The sequence below is a fragment of the Manacus candei genome, unplaced genomic scaffold (assembly GCF_025592945.1).
Source record: "Manacus candei isolate 608988 ecotype Guabito, Panama unplaced genomic scaffold, ASM2559294v1 h1tg000181l, whole genome shotgun sequence".
Lineage (NCBI taxonomy): Eukaryota > Metazoa > Chordata > Aves > Passeriformes > Pipridae > Manacus > Manacus candei.
In genome coordinates this window covers 239,645-252,891 of record NW_026138229.1, presented here as the reverse complement: position 1 = coordinate 252,891, position 13,247 = coordinate 239,645, and the positions used below count along the sequence as shown (strand labels likewise).

General features: G+C 37.3%; 1 long non-coding RNA gene across 1 annotated transcript; it reads left to right on the top strand.

Annotated features, from left to right (window-relative positions):
- Nucleotides 1-1,793: 1,793 nt before the first annotated feature.
- On the top strand, nucleotides 1,794-11,540 carry LOC127463923 (uncharacterized). The gene is made up of 3 exons (XR_007901086.1): nucleotides 1,794-2,131; nucleotides 5,550-5,715; nucleotides 10,344-11,540. It is a non-coding gene; the product is annotated as an uncharacterized LOC127463923 (long non-coding RNA).
- Nucleotides 11,541-13,247: the final 1,707 nt, after the last annotated feature.

Here is a 13,247-nt window from a genome sequence, read left to right as displayed (position 1 = left end):
AAAATGGGAAGATATGACTGATTTTGAGACATGACTGTGTACCAGTGTGCATGAGCGGAAATTTTAGAAGGCACTTGTGTCTTTGGGGAACTTACTGCTGAGGAAGGGGTAGGAAATTTTGATTTATCATGAGACTATCTCTTCAGTGACCCATCATCAAACAAAATTTCACCTTCTTGCAATGCATTTTCCTCACTGGGGCTGATGCAGCTGAATGAAAACTCAAATCTTTTGTTAGCAGGCCAATGTACAAGGTCATACCTTTTTTTTTTTTTACCAGTAACTTAGAAATGTTTATTCACAATCAGTAGTGCCTACTGTTTGAGACCTCTTCCACGTTGTATCCTTTCAAAATTTAAATAAATGCTACACAAATGTGGAATTGATGGGCATAATTTTCTCAGACCTACATCATTCATTCAGGCATTGCAGTTGTGTGTTTGGCAAGAGGACAAGCCAAAAGCCGACCTTGTTGAAGGCCAGATGGTTATCTCAAATCCCAGGATGTGAGAACTGGTCACATCACCTTACAGCAGGGTGTTTGCAATGTATGGCTGTGGTCACTTTAGAAGACACAAACCCATACCTTTTCATTCTCTGAAAAAAATCGAAACTCTGGTTAAAGATTTAATATCAATTACTGGAAGGCAGCAGAGATTGTAGCTTGTAGGTTAGTGTTTCATGATACGTGTGTTTAAAAACACCAATCAGGAAGAGTATTTTAGTTTTCACCTCATTTCCTTCTTATGACAAAGAAACCTCCTTGATTCTGTTAGCATATTTTATTTGTCTGATTGTCTAATGGTTCCTGTCAGTAATCAGGTGGGGCACACTGAATAATGAAGAGATGCAATTGTAAAGCAATCTGCAAAGCAAACTATGCAGTGAGATGTCTGTGTGAATGATTATATATTTACATTATTCCAAAGCTAAGGCTTTAGCAGTCTCCCTGTTTTCTTAGTACCTGACTATTTCATTACTGCTAATAACACAAGAAGCAAGATCACGTAAATATGCAGAATTTTAGCATTTGAACCTAATAGGACCAATGAACCTCCAAGCCAAACATGCTATTGACTGACAGTGTGCAACTATTTTATACGTTGCTGGGTGAAGATCTGTAACAGTAGAAGCTGGTGAGTGTGTAAAAGTTCTAAATTATATTTGCATGTGTAGTGGGTTTCTGAGGCTGGGTTTTGGTAGTGGGGGGCCTACGGGGGTAGCTTCTGTTAGCAGCTGTGTTATTGTTTACTTTGGCTGAACACCAGGTATCCACTGGGCCTGCACCCAAGTCCCTCCAGAGAAAAGAAGGGAGGGAAGGGGTGAAAAGAGGGAAGGAAAAAACTACTAGATCGGAGCTGCTAAGAAAGATTATTTATATTTACACAAAGATAAAAAACACTATAAGCAATATGCATACAGAGAAGAACTAAAAATAAAGATACTTCCCCACAACCAACGATCTCCTCCCCTGATGGAACTGCCCGACCGCTCCCCACAGTTACCAGAAGAGAAGAGAGCGAGCTACCTCTTCCTCCCCTTTTTATATTTTGTCTGACGTAATATGGTATGGAATATCTTCCTGTTCGAGTCAGGTGACTTATCCTAGTTTCCTCCCCAGAAAAAGAAATGTTATTTAGCTACACAAACCCACTACAAGCTTCTAGAAGCTTCCTCTGTTCTGTGGAGCCAATGCTAGCTGGCTCCAGGATGGACTTTCTGCCATGGGCCAAGGCCAAGGCAATTAGGAGTAATAGTAATGCCTCTGTGATAACGTATTTAATAACAGAAGGTTATTGCGCAGAAGAAAATTCCAGCCAGGGAAGAGCAGAGTGAGAACAAGGGAATAACAATGTAGACACCAAGGTCAGTGCAGAAGGAGGGGCAGGAGGTGCTCCAGGCCCCTGCGGCCCCTGGTGCAGACCATGGTGGAGCAGCTGTGCCCCTGCAGCCCATGGAGGACCATCGGGATGCAGAGACCCACCTGCAGCCCATGGAGGAGCCCATGATGGAGCAGGTGGATGCATGAAGGAGGTTGTGACCCCGTGGGAGGCCTAGGATGGAGCGAGGTCCTGCTGGAGACCTGTGGCCTGTGGAGAGGGAAGCCCACGCTGGAGTAGGTTTTTTCCAGGTAGGACTCAGGGCGCCTGTGGAGGACCCACGTTGGTACAGCTCATTCATGAAGCACTGCACCCCATGGAGGAGTGACTGATGGGACAGTAGTTTGAGAAGAACTGCTGCCGGAGGGATGGACTCATGCTGGAGAGGTCCATCAAGGACTGTCTCCTGTGGGAGGGACCCCATGGGAGCAGGGGAAGGACTCCTCTCTCTGAGCAGCAGCAGAAACAACAACTGACCATAACCCCCATTCCCTGTCCCCCTGCACTGCTAGGGAGGAAGAGGGAGGACATGGAAGGAAGGAGGGGTGGGGGGAAGGTGTTTTTAAGACTCTTTTATTTCTCACTCTTTGGCTTTTATCCTATTAGTAATAAATATAAGTACTACCCCCACTTTGAGTCTTGTTTTGCCTGTGAAGGTAATCAGTCACTCCCAGCTCTTATCTCTGCTCATGAATTCTTAGCTTTTTTTTTTCTCTCTCCTCTGTCCAGTTGCAGAGGGAGAGTGAGAGCGGCTTTAGTGGGTACCTGGTATCTGGGCAGAGTCAACCCACTACAGCATGTTCACATTTTTTAGTTATATAGGTAAATAAACCATGTTAACTGTTAATTCAAACCTAGTAATTTCTCACGTTTGCTCTCCTTTTCTCTGTAGTCTGTTCAGTCACTTACTTGGCTTTATTTAAAACATAGATTTCTGATATCCCAGAGGGAGACACTGTTGTCTGTAAGTGCATAATAAAAAGGGACTCTCAGAGCATCTGAGCTGTTTGGCTATTACAGTGTTGTCTAACAATCATTGGATTAATGAAGCGGAGAATTGTCTGAGTTAAAAGCAGAGGTGGAGTCCACTTTGTCTCAATGGAATTTCCTTTTCTCTTAACACAATGACTTTAAAACTCATCAATTGTGTAACTTCAGTGGAAGTTTGAGGAGCTTGGTAACGTGATCTAATTGATTTTTTTTTTTAAATTATTTGCCCTATTTCAAACAGAATGAAAAACACATTCAGGAGAAAATCAGCAGGGAGATGACAAACCTTCTGGATTTTAGGGTCAAGAATCTCTGCTGCCTTCTACTGTTTACACATCAGAGGCAGCAGTTTTGATGTGTCTTGAATCCAACAGAAATGGAGTGAGCTCCACAGGGAGGTCTTGTAGAAAGACTGCGGAATGGAAAGAGGAGAGACACAGTTTTGTGTAAAGCAGAAAATAAGACCAGTCTGGAGGAGGTTTAGGGAAAAAGTGAAAACTGAGAAGTATCACTGTGTGTGTTGGGCAAGGACTCCCAGCTGCAGGTCCAGCGGATGGTAGCTGATAGTCCTTGTGGCAGATAGTCCTCCTCTGGCAAAATGTGTGGAGGAATTGGAACTTGAAAAGAAATAGATGTAATTTAATGTGACATTATAGTGTCCACAGGCATGTCCTTTTCCTTGCCTTACCCTGGGACATGCCAGCATTTGTCTCAAACTTGGATTTATTGGATAAAATGTAGGATTTACAGAAATCCAGCAACCTACTTGGCACCACTCACATCCTACATTCCTGAGCAATAATATTTTGGAGATCGTCTCTCCAGTTTGGTGCCTGAACTGTGCACAGTTGCAAGTGCAGTCAGCTCATGCCTGAGCAATAAATCTGGTTCATTCTTAAAGGAATTACTCCACTGCTTGTGTTCACACCTATTTGTCAAAAGGTATAATGAATAAAGGCACAATAACCTCCTGGATTGAGAATAGTTCATGAGGACAAGTGAGAGATCCCAAGGTAGAGAAGAGGATTGGTAATGGATTTTATAGTCCAAACCATTTTTGCATCAAAACATGTTTTTTTAATGTTGTCTTCCAAGTTCTGCAGTGCTATAACACTGAAAAGACTGAAATTCATAAACATATCACATTGCTTTAAAGCAAAGGTAAACCCTTTTTCTAGATGTTGTGACTGAATTGACTGTAGATCAAATACAGCACAGAGGTTTACTGAGGAAAAAATTCTGCTCTGGTTTTCAGGTGTTTTGCTCCTTGTTCTCTCTCCAGTGTACCTGAGAGGGGGCAGTATGTTCCCAGCCAGTCTCAGGTCCACTGTGAGTGATGGAGGACTCTGGGTTGTGTTGGAGTCTCCAGGGCATCACAGTTTAATTCTAACCTCTCATTAGTGCTTAGCAAACCTCTTTCCTTGCCTTCTCCCTTTATAGAATCACAGAATGGTTTGGGTTGGAAGGGATATTAAAGATAATCTGTTCCACCTCATGCCATGGACATCTTCCACAAGACTAAGTTGCTCCAACCTGGCCTTGAACTCTTCCAGGGATGGGGCATCCACAGCTTTTTAGTGCTTCTGCACCAATTCTCTGCTCACTCAGCAGTGCTCTGCAAGAAAATATTACCTTTTTGTGCTGCACCTTTAGCTATAGAGGGTCTTCTACATATGTTGCTCATATTTATTTTCCCCAGTTACCCGGGAGGAGGAGGAAGGTAATTCAGAGGACAGTCTCTTTTCAGATGTGCCTTGCCTGAAACAAGAACAGTTAGTAGGGAAGATTTGGCATCATTCCTACATTATTTACTTGCACAATGACTTTCGGAAGTGATTACTACCCAGTTTTAACAGACCTTGTAGAAACATTTTTCTGTGCGGAAGGCACTTGAGGTAACTCTGTTCCATCTTTGTGTGTAATCACATTGTTCTGGATTATTTCCATTGTGTAGACCATAAATAGGTGACAAAATAAGCTGAGCATCTATACCTTCAACAGGCTTTCAAGGAGACTTCCCGATGTGAATCAAAATCAGACCTCTTTTGGTCCATATTGAGAGGATGCAATGATTATAGAAAAAAGGAAAGCAATTTCTCCCCTCCCCCCCCTTTTCTTTAGTGTTCTAAAGCCCTACTCCAGTGCCAAAACTGGATGTAGAGGAAACTGTTTTTTCTGTATAGCAGGATTGGACAGTAACTTGCCTTTTATGGTATCAGATTAACCGTGCCCACAGAAGATTTTTTTTTCCTTTAAGAAACTCTAGTGTCCTTGTCTTCTGCAAAAACTTTTCCCCTGCTTTAAAATATAAGCAAAACCTAACATCTGACCATTCTAAATAAAAAATTGTATTCAGAAATAGTAGTATTCAGAAAGAAACAGATGCTAAAGCCACATTCTGAATAATAAGGTAAATATCTTTACCACAGAATATGTCCATATATATCCACATTCTGGAAATGTTGTTGCAACGTGAACTCTGCAGCAACAATTGCATTGTCATTCTGCAAAAGTTTAGCTTTTAGATGCATTTCTTGTATCTAAAGAAGGGCAATTAAAGGACCCATTTCAAAACGTCTGTGAAGTTGACTTTATTACAGTATATCTTAATTTAATGAAAAATTAAATTAAAAATCAAGAAAATATCCAGTCTAAGGCCACTGTTTGTTTATTTCTCAGTGCTTTTCCTAGTTATTTGTCATCTGGAAATCAATGGGAAGGAGCATGTCAAATGAAAGGGCACATTTCCTATTACGACAAATCCATCGGATGAGGATCAAGAAAGGCCATCTGCCATTTCAGCTTTCAGAAATGGGATTTCTGTCAGTCATCATGCAACAGATGGGTACTCTCCCTTCTTTTAAAATATGATTTTTATGTTTCTTGTATTGGGATAAAGTGGATGTACTGAGAAATTGACAAGTTTGATTTAATCTCTAACAAAATGGCAAGAAATAGTCTGAAACAGGTTATTTTCTATCATATTTTGCACTGCTGATTTGTAAGAGTGGTATTGATATTCTTTCTTTAAAGTCTTCAGAGAGGGAGGCGAAACATTTCCTGAAGTATTGGTGCAGCTGTACAGCTCTATATCCTGTCAAAATTGTTATTGGTTTGGGATCATGCACTGCTGGTTACCGGGTTCTCCTCTGAAAAAAAGAGGAAAACAATATGTTTTGTCTGGAATAAATTAAAAAATTGTATTTAGTCTCTATACTTAAATTCTACAGAGATATGTTTGTTTTTACTCCTTGGTACCTCACATTTTCTAACCGTACATAATATTGTGTGGATTTCTAAAGGTAAATAAATAAAAATACAGTTTCAAAGAATCAACGTAAAAAACTCCCCTTTCCAGATTTTCTTTTTTTTTCTCATGTCCTTTTGTGAGAAAAAAAAAAAAATTATGCTAATGTCTTTTACTTAACAGTGAAATACATTAGTGCCAAAGTAAGTAAATTTAACACTGACCACTAATTTCTCCCACTTTCTAGTCACAAATTCAGAAAAAATCCTGTGACTCATGAAAAAAAAATCTGACAACATATCTCAGTGTTTCAGATACACATAAATTGATAAAATATATGATATTATACAAATTATTTCTATAATTTCATGATCATGTTTACAGGTAATAAAAATGTATGAATATCTTAGTGCAAAACTGTCATTCTATATTTAGTAATTTAAGCAAATCACTGAAATACATGATAGGTTTTAAAGTAATGTCAAGAAATTTAGTCGTCTGGGTCTATTGTACAGTTTTAAGAAAATTAGGAATTATCATTTAAAGACTCATTTTCAGGAAAGGGATGTAGTTCAGATGTTTTGAGTGGGAAACCTGAAGAATTTTGCTTTGTGGTCTGACTGTTACAATTTCTCACGAACACATAACCATAGTCAATCCACTTGGATTGTCCAACTTCAGAGCAAAGGGACAAACCTGTAATGGTCTGAAATTTAAGACTGGACACAGCTGTGCTACAGCACTGATTAAAAATGCTTCATTTCCCAACAGAGATGTATCAAAACTAGAGGAAAAGAGACACAGGTTCTGTAAATCCAGGGGACTCTCAATCTATGTTTCCATTTTGACTTGACAGGAAAATATGTTCTTTGTGTCTTTCTATAGTTTTCAGCCTAGAGCAGGTCCTCCTTGCTTGAGTTTTGGTGTTCCTGTAACTGTAAAGGGAAGAGAAGGAAAATGGGTGTGTACAAGCACGGTGTACATGACATTTTAATTATAGATGCTGGTGGACGCTGTGGAATTTGAACAATTTATATTTTGTTTTCTAATATTCTGGAGTTAGGTGATGTCCTTAAATAAGGGATATTATATTGTCATTATCTTACAGACCTCAATGGACTTATTTGGATTGTCAGATTTGAATGATCTGTTTCAGTAATGTCATAGCCCTAAACCAGCACTTGCTTAGGTGTTGTAAATGATGGAGTGTTTGAAAATTGTTATTTAATAATCTCACTCATTTAGCTCTCCATTTGCTTTTATATTTACAGGTTAGAGATGCTCAATGTAGAAGGGAATCAATTTCTCATTTTAGAGCTTCATCCTGATTTCTAGAGAGGAGTTGGCAGTTTGAAAGACTTATTTATGAAAAGCATCTTTAAACAGACATCTGTTCTTCTAATGTTATGATTTATACAGGCATAGAAAGAGCATCAGGTATAGACTAAATTCCTTTATTCCCTTAACAAAAGAAACATAGTTTCCATGCTAGTTTTAACAAGAGCAAAGGAGAAAACATGGTGTAATTCCCTCTTTCCTGAGAAGTTAATTTTCACACCTTTTTGACAGTATAGTTATATACCTGTCTTTTTGAATTCATGACTAAAAATAAAATCATCATATTGATTTCCTAGTAATCTGGTATTCCCTGAGTCTCAGGCTGATGTTTATCACATAGTTCTTATAGCTTTGAATTAGTTGAATGAAGGGCTTTCAATGATTTGCCACTCCTGATCTGTAAAGAAGATGAAAAAGCTGAATAATATAACCTATTATAGTTTTTTACTAATGAAATACTCCCACTCATAACTCCATTTTATAGACTGCATAGAAGGCAGCTGTTCTGGCTCCAAATCCATTGATGAAGCTTAGTTAATGAATTATACACATTTATATTTATGTTTATGTTTATATTTATTTTTACCTATCTTTATACTTACATTTATATTTTATTTACATGTATGTATAAATAAATATAAAATTAATGTAATTTCCTCAGAAAAGGCACATGTGTCTTATCCCAAAAGGAGTGAAAAATGAGTAAACTAATCTTAATTCAGAGATCTTAGGCTTTCTTTTCTTATGCTTATTTTGGCAAACTGGAGATTAAAGTATATATTGATTTTTTCCCTTTTCTTTTTTTTTTTTTTCAGATTCCCTCAGTTCTGAGCAAGTTAGAGAAAGCTCAGAGAAGCCCTGTTTTATTTGCTTACTGTTTCTAAATTGAGAAGATAATTTCTAAAATAGTAAACCAAGGTTTTTCTGGTTCCCTGTTATCTACAAGCAGTTATGGTTTCTCACATCTGATTATTTTAAATTCTATACTATAAAATAGTTACAAATTGTTGCTGGTCTGTTCAATACCTCTAAGTTGTTGTCAGCACTTGTTTATAGAATCTGAATTTGTGTTGGCAGTTTTTGATTAGATTCAATGAGGGTGTGCATGCTGTTGAAGTAAATTTCAGTGTGTAATTTCAAAGCTAGATCAACACTCAGCCCTTTGGAGAATCCCTCTCACAGCGGAGATCTGCTTTCATCAACTCAGTAGGCAGATATAACTGTATATGATCAAATTTCTATTGAGGCAGTGATCTTTACAGAACTTGGAATTCATTCCCATGAATATAATTTGTTTAAAATTAAGTATTTGCCATTTTTGTCTCTAGTAGAGTAAGAAATGCATCTGTTAGGATGTTCATACAAAATGAATGAGTGTGTGAGAAAACAATTGACATGAATTAATGTGTTCATTTGTGCAAAGACTGAAGAAATTGTAAGGTATTCATCCAACATTTCCTTTCTAATGAATATTATTTATGCTTACTTCCTTTTTTCTTTTTTTTTTTTTTTTTAAATAAGGCATCCTGTCTATTTTAAGTAACATTGAATCTTAAAATGGATTCACAAAATGTGGGGTCAGAAGAGATCATTGCCTCACATATTCTTGGCTTTTGTGTATTTTTGTGCACCTGACTCATTCTTCTCTATGTTGAATGCATAAAATTGGAAATCTGGGTAAAGTGAGCCTTTCAGAGGCATTAAATTTTGAACTGGGAACATCTGAAAGAGGAGACTTGCATAGAGTATTCAGTGTCCAGCATGGAAATGAACATCAGCTCCTGGAAAATGTGTCTGGAAACACAAATTATAAGATTTTTTAAACTGCCTTTTCAATTTTTACTTTTTTGAGGCTCTTGTAGCCTTTTCTTCCATGTTTATAGGGACTGGTATCCAATTAAGCATCCAAATGCTATTTTGTCTTTATACTTCCCTTTTTGAAAAGCTGACACAAGGTATAATATTCCAGGTTTTCACCAGGAACCCAAGATTTAAGAAACAAGTCAGCTGAGCTTGTCCCACTACATATTAAAACTTTGGATAGTCTACTGAATAACATCTATGGAGAGATCATGTATAACTAATGAGTCTGAGGGATTCAACAACATATCAGCCATTCTAGTAAAGAAATGGAGTGTGGCATGATATCTGTTGATACCCAAATATTATGGCTTGTTCTGGTTCTTGTAGTCATGAAGGTTTTTGGAACGGAACGTTTTTTTTCCTAAACCTTGTTTGAAATGCTTAAACTGTACAGCTCCTCCCCCCCCCAAAGAAATATACTTAAGTTAGAGAACATTTGGTTGATTTCCTGCAAAGCAAATAAGTGCATATGGAGATTTTAACATAGTATTAAGAAGTCCAGAGTCAACTACAAACTCAATGATTGGGTTTAATTAGCTTAAGCGTGATTTCTGCACGGACTATCAGTAACTCTTAGACAACTCCTGCTTTTTTGTTCCTTCCTTTGTACAATGGTTTCAAAACCTAAAAGAAAAAAAGAAACAAAGAAGGATTGAAAGGACACTTCCACTCCGCACAAACTGTGTTGAGCAGTAGAAGATTCTCTTTGTTCCACTTCTCTTAAGTGGTTTCCCACATATATCAATTTTCTTTAAAGCTGGACTATTTCAGAACTCTTTAGAAGTCAGGGAAACTTGCTTTCCTCCTACAGTGATTTTCTTAAACATTTGCTCCTTTGAATAATACTTGAACCCTTATACAGTTTCAAGGGAAGATTTTGCAATACTTAAATGTTTACAATAATTCATCTTTGAAAGGGATAAAATTTTCTATTTATATCTCTTTTGTTCCAGTGTTCTTTCTATATCTTTTTAAATTTTTCCTGTTTTTTTAGTCTTTTAATTTTTCTTTTTATTTTTATTCAGGTCTCAGCCTTTCAAAGCAAGTTTTTGGGTTGCAGGTTCTCCAGTTGACAAGCACAAGGACAAAAGACTTGAAGAGCTGCCTGGAGAAAACCACCTTTCACTGGAAGGATGGTTGAACATCCTGACTGAAACAAATCCTTGTTCATGTCTGGTAGTTCATAAATCAAAGTCAGCACATAAAATTAGCACTGCCTTATTTTGCTAATCTGCATTAAGTGCAGAGAAATAAAAAAAATCACATTTTTAACATGTCTTCTCTTAATGTATTGCTGAGAGCTGTTTGAGTCTCTGTAAGTCTGATTGGGCTGATTTAAATTCATACTGTGCTTAAGACCCTCCACTGCAATGATGCTCTTTCTTGAACCTACAGAAGCCATTTAGGAAATCTGATATGTATGCTAATGAGAAATCAAGGATAAAGGAAAGAAGGAATTACATGAAAGGGTTATCTAGAACATTCAGCTCACATTGTATATACATTGATACCTGCTATATTACGCTCCCAAAAAAATTCAGTGACCTTGTTTGTTTGTTAGGAGGAAAAATAAATACACAGTGTTTTGTTATATTGTATTGTTCATGGTTAAAAATACCACTTAATGTTAAATTTCAATAATATAGACTAGTAATGGGGTAGTGCTTGGTGTGTAAGGTTTTACCAACTGATTTCAGTAGCTAATAAGAATTAAATTTTAATGCACTAACTAATGTGGCAAACAGCAACTTAGCAAGTAAATAGGCAAAGTAGAGAAAATAAAATGTAGAGTTTTTGTTTTGTGGGGAATCTCCTATGTGTGATGTTTCTGAATACAAGCACTCATACTTCTGCCAGCTTACTTAGCAAAACAACATTAATAAGTGAATAAACTAAAGAAACTTTAAAATAATCTAAGATTATTTTCTTATGATTTTTGCATGGCCCGTTTTTTTTATCTTCACTGTCTAAATGTGACAATTTTCTTTTCATTTAAATAATTTATCTAATAAAATGAAACTATTCTGTAAAAATTCTGTTTTACAATTTATTCAAAAGATTGGTTTTGGTCAATAACATCTTTGAATAAATATATCCAGCAAATTCATTCCTCCACAGGAAAAAGTCCTATAGTAAACACTGAAGTTCAGCAGATGCTGTGCAGCCAGAGTCCTGTTTACATCTGAGGAAAGAATGCGCAAAAGGAAAATGTTTAAAATTGGGTGACACCATACACAGAGCTTCCTCAAACTAATTAAAGAACAAGCACAGAAACACTAAGGCAACAAAGGCTTCAGATAAATTTGAGTAGAATTTCGTTACTCCTAGGTCTCATCTACTACAAATATTTCATACCTTTTTTTGACCATTCAATAAAATTATAAAAAAATAAAAAACTCTAAGCTTTCAGTCAGCAAAATCTCCCCTTTGATTATTTATATCTGAAGAAAGCTCCCTGAATCTTAAAAATTACCTCGTGATAGCTAAGTCTCAAAAAAATTACATAAGTAGGAAGCACAAAAGTGCAATAACTTATACGCTTGATATTGTGCTGTCAAATGCCTATTATCAAGAACAACCCCTCAGTCATTTATTTACAGGTGAAGGAAATGCTACAAAGACAGGCTAATGGCAGCCAGGCTGCACAATATTAGTCAGAATATGAAATTGCAGCAGCAGTCACAGTGTTATTTACTAGCATGTAAGCACAGTAACTTTCCTCAATAGCCTGAAGAATGAATCATATTTCTTTTCTATCTCCCTTCTCCCTCCACCCCCCCAGCTCCAGTAGATGACAATATTTGTGAATACAAAAAACTGCAATTCAGCTTCAGAACTCATTCTCTGTAGTATAATCTACTGGATTTAATAGAGTATTATAAGATGTGTTTGGGGTTTTTTTTCCTGATTCCCACCCCTGCCCCCCCCATGAGGTAGGTTGAGGTAGGTTGATTATCTGCATGAGACAGCTGCACATCTGTTCAATCCCTTTCTCTTAATTTCAGCTCAAGCAAGCAAGAAGAACACTTTGATTCCAGCAATAATCTAGTTTTAATTGAGGAGTGGTTAACTTGTGGCAAAATTTGGTTTTATCCTTACATTCCCCCTCATGCTGTTCTCACTCTCACACGTGGAGATTTTTAGCGGTCTTTGATGTCTACCTGGCTCCACCAGACACCATCTGCTGAGGAGGCAGTGCTGTCTGATAGGGCATGATGTATGTTTATATTGAAAACCCAGCAGCTACATTCAGATAGATAAAAAAGGTAGAGAAGAGGGAGTTTTGGCTAAGAATCAATATGGAAAATGAAGGGGAAAAGAAAATAAATCTAATTACTGCTCTTGTATCCCTAATATTTCCCTTGTTGCACCCTCTCTTTAACTCCTGAGAAGTTCTGCTGTGAGGTGTTAGCAATGATACACATCTCTTACTTTATTAACTCTAGGAGAATCTTGAATAGTGCCCTTCTCCCTTTACCCAATACATTTGAGAGAGCTTATTCAAATGCTTGGTGTAGGAAGGAGCTATTTTTCCCCACCAGTGGTTGATTTTCTGAACTGTAATCACAAGTTTGCTTTTCTAGCAGTAAGCTTTCTTTCCTGCTGGTCGCTTATAGTTCTGAGGTGGCAGAAACAATGAGATTGTTTAATTACTAATTAACTTAATATTAGTTTATTTATATTAATTAATTTAATAATAGTCTATTAAAAATAGACTATTGTTGCAATAAACCCTGGTTACTTAGCAGGTTGTCTGAAGTAGGTATGACATGAGTGCAGGAGCATTTGAGGACATACTGTAAGGTTTTTTGGCTGAGCACCACACCAAAGGCACCTTCAGTGGCTCCAGAATTACTTCAGGCTGTACAGAATACAACACATTTTCTTTGCTCTTGCGTAAGCCAAACAGAGTAAGAGATTCTGGCCAC